At 49.8% G+C, this 5,754-nt stretch overlaps 1 non-coding gene across 1 annotated transcript; it reads right to left on the reverse strand.

Annotated features, from left to right (window-relative positions):
- Window positions 1-1,348: 1,348 nt before the first annotated feature.
- LOC111814235 lies at window positions 1,349-1,451 on the reverse strand. The gene has a single exon (XR_002819273.1). It is a non-coding gene; the product is annotated as a U6 spliceosomal RNA (small nuclear RNA).
- Between the last annotated feature and the right edge of the window lie 4,303 nt (window positions 1,452-5,754).

The raw sequence follows: 5,754 nt of genomic DNA on the forward strand, positions 1-5,754 counted from the left end.
TCTTCGACAAGGAAAGGCAATGATGTGATATGGTGTGGTTACCCTTTAGGAGTGACAACTTGTCTTATCTCAGTTCTGGTTCTTCTCCTTGTAGGTCATCTCCCAGCACGAGGGTAGTAGTAGTCACTGCACAGAGCTGCAGGATGGACTGAAGACAGAGGCCAGGGCTAGAGATGGAGTAGCTGCCAGTGGCCTCTGTCTCTGGGCCAAGCTAGAGCTCAGCATCACTGCCTGACGTGGTTGTGGTTGAGTCTTCAGGGATCAAGCTTTCCAACTGTGATACTCTGAGAATAAAGCAGATATCTCACAAGAAGAACAGTAAGAGTGTGGAGACTTCAACAGTGTGAAGCTTGAGAGTTCCAAGTTGGACGGCTGAACATGAAACTTGGGAGTTGTGGCTTCCTGCCTGAAATTCTCCCTAGGACGGGGCTTTGGTCTTCTTACCACATTTGCTGCCGGCTTCCGCTCAGTGAATGTGTTTTCTTTCTCTAGAAGAAGTCCTGGGTCGAGAGATGCTGCCTGGGGTCTGGTGGCTGGCGCTGCTCGTTTCTCAGGGAGATTTGTCAGAAGAGGCCACTGTGGTGGCTGGTGCCCGCTGCTCCATGCAGGTCCTCTGTGCCTCCTGTGAAGGAGGGGTCCCAGGAAGGAGGGTGAGCTTCCTGTGAGGACAAGGTGCTGCAGCTGGGATTCCCGGCTCCTTGTGCCCAACTGTGGGCAGCTCCACTGGGCGGAGTGCAGGCAGAGTGGGAAGAGGCCTTGTGTTCCTTCAGGCCAAATCACTGTGGAAGTTGTTTGAACAGACTTGTGGAAGCAAAGTCTGACATGATTAGCTGTTTCCAAATCATTGATTGAAAGTTATCAGCGTGAAGAACTCAGCATCCTGTCTGAGTATGGAGGGCCAATGGGGCGGGCTGAGAGTGAGCAAGGAGAGAAGATGGGCAGGATGACTCCAGCTGCCTTTCCTTTTGCAAGGGACCTCAGGCAGAGAAGCAGCTGGAAGCAGCTGCAGGCAGAGCAGCCCTGCAGGGCCAGAGAACAAGGCCTGAAGGTTTCAATCTGAAATGTCCTTCGGTGTTCTGTGCTCAGAAGTGACACTTCTGGAAGCTGATCCATCCTGGGGGAGCTGTGCTCACTAGCGGACTCTTCCTCTGTCCATGTGTTTAGAGCTGCTGTTAACAGGTGGGGTCCCTAAGGCACGGCCCGGAAGGGTGGCTCTCCGTCCAGGGCTCCTAACTTCTGTTTTCTGGGTTAAGCACCATTTCTTCTGCTGGCTGCTCCTGCTGGGAACCAGCTGACGATTGCTTGAAACCAGGTGCAGCGGAAAACCTCTCTTCCAGTTGTGGGGATTGAGAATTTGTCTCAACAGTACCTAAGTGTCATCCTTGCACTGGGCCGTGCTAATCTTATCTCTATCATTCCTATTTTAGTATACATGCTGTCAAAGTGAGCCCAACAACAGCAAAGTGATTAAGATGGCTCTTTCCGCTCCTCAGGGCTGCCCCAGCGAGTCTGCAGCCTCCTGGCGCAGTGTAGGTTCAGCTGTGAAGGTGCAGCTAGGCACACACACAGGTGGGCAAAGCGCAGGGTCCGTGTTTCCCTTGGAAGGTGCTGAGGGGCTCACTTCATCTCCCTCCTTGCTGCCACTTCTCCGACTCCCACTCTCAGCAACAGAGTCGCTGTGCACGCACACACAGTTGCAAGAACACACTCGCACAGGCAAGCATATTCACTCAGCCGTGCTCTCACACCTCCACACCCACTGGGAGCACGCACCTCCATGTTCACAGATGCACTCACTCTCCTACACACCCACATGCTCTGAACTTGTGGTGTACTCACACACCCATACACTCACAAACACATTTCACACATACTGTACAACACATTCTCACACCCAGATTCTTCTCACCACACACACACACACACACACACACACACACACACACACACATGCTCTGCTACTCTGAGGACTCATCAGCCAGGGATCTCAGCCCCAGATGATGGGAACTGACCCTGCTGGATGCCATTGACCCCAGGGCAGCTGAGGTCCTACTCTGTTCCCCACCATCACCATTATCACAAGCAGCACCCTTCATTAGTCCAGAAGCAATGGGCCAGCAGGGACATGAGTCAGCCATTGTGTGCAGCTTCTTACTGTGACACTTTTCCCTCCACAATCCTCTCATGGCTCAATGGCTGTGTTTGGCAGGCCACTTGGGAATTAAATGTCTTCAGCAATTTAGTCTCCTGTCAGTCTTCAGCTGCAGGCTCCAGCCAATCCTGCCATTGCAAGAAATATTAGTTACACGGGGAGAAGAGCTTTGTATAAGGACCTCTGAAAGCTGTGCAAGACCCAGTCTTGGGAAATGCCCTTGTTGGCACCCATGGAAGGAAAACCAGGCAAAGGCCTCCAAGGACGTCTCCACTGGGAATTGGTAGTCACGCCTCATGGCCCTGCTGCGCTCTGACAGTGGGGTGGATGCAGGAGCGGCACTCAACTTTCCCCAACTCCTGAGTCTTTCTCCATTGGCGTAAATGAGGTTGAGGGCCATGCCCAAGTCTTGGACTCTAGGACATGAAATCATACCAGCTGCTTGCAGGAAAACCAGCCGGAGCAAGTGTCCTCCTGCACTGAGCGGATGCTGTGAACTGCAACCTGTAGTTCTTAAGTCTGAGCTGTGGGCACTCACGATTGTCCTTGATTTCTGAGTCCTTGCCCTGGTCACCTGACAGCAGCTCAGTATGGGATCTTCTCTGTGGAGAAGCGAAGGGCCTCTATAACCCTGGCCTGTGGAGTCCAGTGGGGGACACCTGAGCTCGTTCTGTGCAGAAAGCTTTTGTCTCACACAGCAGAGAGAGCAGCAAAGTCACCCACCAGGCAGCAGCCTAAACTCTAGCAGCAAAGCTAACAGAAGACAGAGGACATGATGGAAGGAAACCGATGTGAGCTCTGGAGGGGCTGCCATGGGGGCCTGGGCTGAAGTTTGTCAGAACAACCTGTTCTGCTGTGGCTTGCGGTCAGTAGGATGCGGGACTCCCCGATATAATGTGCCGAGGTGCGCAGGCCATGTGCAGTTGGCCTTCTTTGTTTCAAAAAAGTAGGCTGATTTCAAGCACTCAGCCTGAAAGACCAGAAAACACTTTTCATAGAGGCCATTTGCTGGCTGGGACAACTGGATAAAATTAGCTAAATATCAGAGCCTTGGTTGCTGTCACTTGGGCCCCTCACAGGTTTTGGAGATGCTGAAAGATGGCACTGCACATGACAGTGGTGAGGGAGATGTCATGTGTCATGTAGAGTGTTTGTCATGCTTTTATTAAAGCCCCGGGTCTGGGAGTATGATCTGATTTCTGAAATAGATCCTACAGTTATCTGAGCGTTTCATAACCTGCCAACAGAGTGATGAAAAAGGTAGCAAGATTTTAATTTTGCTTGCTTGCAAGACAATCTATTCTCTTGATTCCCTATTCCCTTGGAGTCCTACACAAAAGGGAGTGTGAAGAAATACTTCAGCACACACAGCGTTGATGAATAGTTTGGGGGTGAAGCAACACTGTGGCTGCAGTGCTGTTGACACTGGTCCGCAAGCCTCATGTGTTGCAGCCCTAGTGTCACTGTGAGGTGGGTTGGGTGTGTGTGTGGGGGGTCCTTGCTCCCTCCGCTTCCTAGCTGTGATGAGCTCAACAGTTCCCTCAGTCTATGTCTAGAAACAAGTTTTGAGGTTACTATTGCAGTGGTCCATGTCCTGTCCCATAAATACGCAAATTTGGAAGTCCTGAGACATATACCTGGAGTGAAATAGTGACTGAAAGGGTCTTTCTGGTAGTCTACCAGGAACAGTGAGCACTGTGTTTCCCAAGAGCCTTACACAGATGTCATGGTTAGGAATGCCAGGCCAGCCTTAGATGTGCACCTGGGGTCTGGTGGTGACTCAAGAGGCTGTATTTTACCAGAATATGCCAATTATCTGTGTTGCCACTGGTTGAAAAGTGTCAAGACCCCAAAGCATCCTTCCTTCCTAACTAACACAAGTGTCTCTTTCAGCCAACAGAGAGACTTTTGCGCAAAGAGAAATGAGTCCTTGGCAGATTTCCTGTCTTTTAGTTGAAGGTGTGATGACCCACCTTCAGTTTTGGTTGCTAAGCTACACTAAGATGATCACCTTCAGCTGGAATATCAGTTATGCTCTTCAATGCCTTGAGATTTCTAAGACTTTTGCAAAACACATAGCCAGGTTTGGGTATGTGACAAGTGGTAGAGAGGCTTCCTAGCATTACTACGGCTTGAGCTCAGCCTCCAGTAACACACCAAGAAAAGCAAAACCCCTTACGTACGGAGCAGTGCATATTGTCGGAACTCCATCAGGCCATCCTGGGCATCCAAGTCCGTTCAGGGCTTTCCCCTGAGAATTAGGCTTTGAGTAGCTTTGGGCTTGCCTGGTCTTCCTTCCTCTTTGCATCTGTAGCTGTCTTCTTGTCCTGGTCCTCACGGCCTTCATAGGCCCAGCAGGTAACAAAACAAGTCCTCTACAGCCACAGGCTGGTTGGCTCACCAAAGCCTCACCTCACCTGATCTCACCTTCTTCCTGTTGTGGGAGGGGCCTTGGGCACTGTTGGCTCTTCTCCAGTGCGATGCTGTCCCCATGGCCCTGGACAGTCCCTTTCCTGTGATTCTAATCAGACAGGGCCCTTTTCTTCCAGGCTTAAACTATCACATAGGGTTTCTCTGTGTGAGGCAGCAGCAGCTGCTGGTTTTCCTGAAAAAGAGCTTCCGTGCTGCTGCAGATAAGCCATTTGTCTTGTCTAGCAGCCAAGTTAAACAGAGAGATGCTTTTAGACCTTTCCTTGGAAGTGCTCTTTTTCCCTTGACACTGAGATTCATTGTCTTGAGACTTAGATACTTGGGGGTTTGACACAGGCTTGGGGCTTCTGCGGGCTCCAGAGAGATTCCTCTGTGCAGTTGTAAGCAGAGATCCAGGTCAAAGGACAGAACAGACCTGTTCATTGTGGGTAATTCACACCAGTCAGTGTGTTTCATGCATTTCAAGAAGTCGTCTCTTCCTTTGTGAAATTGTTAAATCGCGTGTCTAGTTTCCAGATAAGTAAGGCCCTGTCTTCCTTGCTGACCAGGACAATTCAAGGGTCTTGTTGCCTTTGAGAACCAAACTGGTCCCTCATTTCCTAGTGATATCACAGGCTGTGCTTATTCCATCTATTGTTGTCCCTAGAAGAGAGAGAATATTCAACTCAAAGAGAAACAGCAATGTTTAGTGTTTGTTTTCTTCTGTGACCAAATTTTGTACTATCAAATACTACAAAAATAGTATCATTTCTTCTTTACACTACACCATGTGTTTACACTAGGGATGTAGTACCTTTCTTCAACTTGAAGAGGTAAATTTTCATGGTTTGTTTTACTTGTAGTTGGCTGTCACGGGTCATCCCAGCAGATGTAGTTCCCTCTCCTGTGTAGGCATCCAGAAACACTCTGGAGAGATACATGGTGAATAGCAGAGGAGGCTGCTGCAGGGTGGACTGTGATGTCCTTACCAGAGCAGGAGGCCAGGGGTGGCTTCCCATGCTCTGTCTACCTCTGCTCTCACCCTGGGACTCCAGGACTAGTGTGCACCCTTGAAGATAATTAGTCCAAATATTTGCCTTGAAAAAGTGAATAGGCTGAGAAATACCAGAAAATTAATGCTACCGCACTCCAGTGATTTTGAAAAAAAGTACATTGTAAATGCAAGAAAAAGG

This window comes from Octodon degus, unplaced genomic scaffold (assembly GCF_000260255.1).
Source record: "Octodon degus isolate 3935 unplaced genomic scaffold, OctDeg1.0 scaffold00008, whole genome shotgun sequence".
Lineage (NCBI taxonomy): Eukaryota > Metazoa > Chordata > Mammalia > Rodentia > Octodontidae > Octodon > Octodon degus.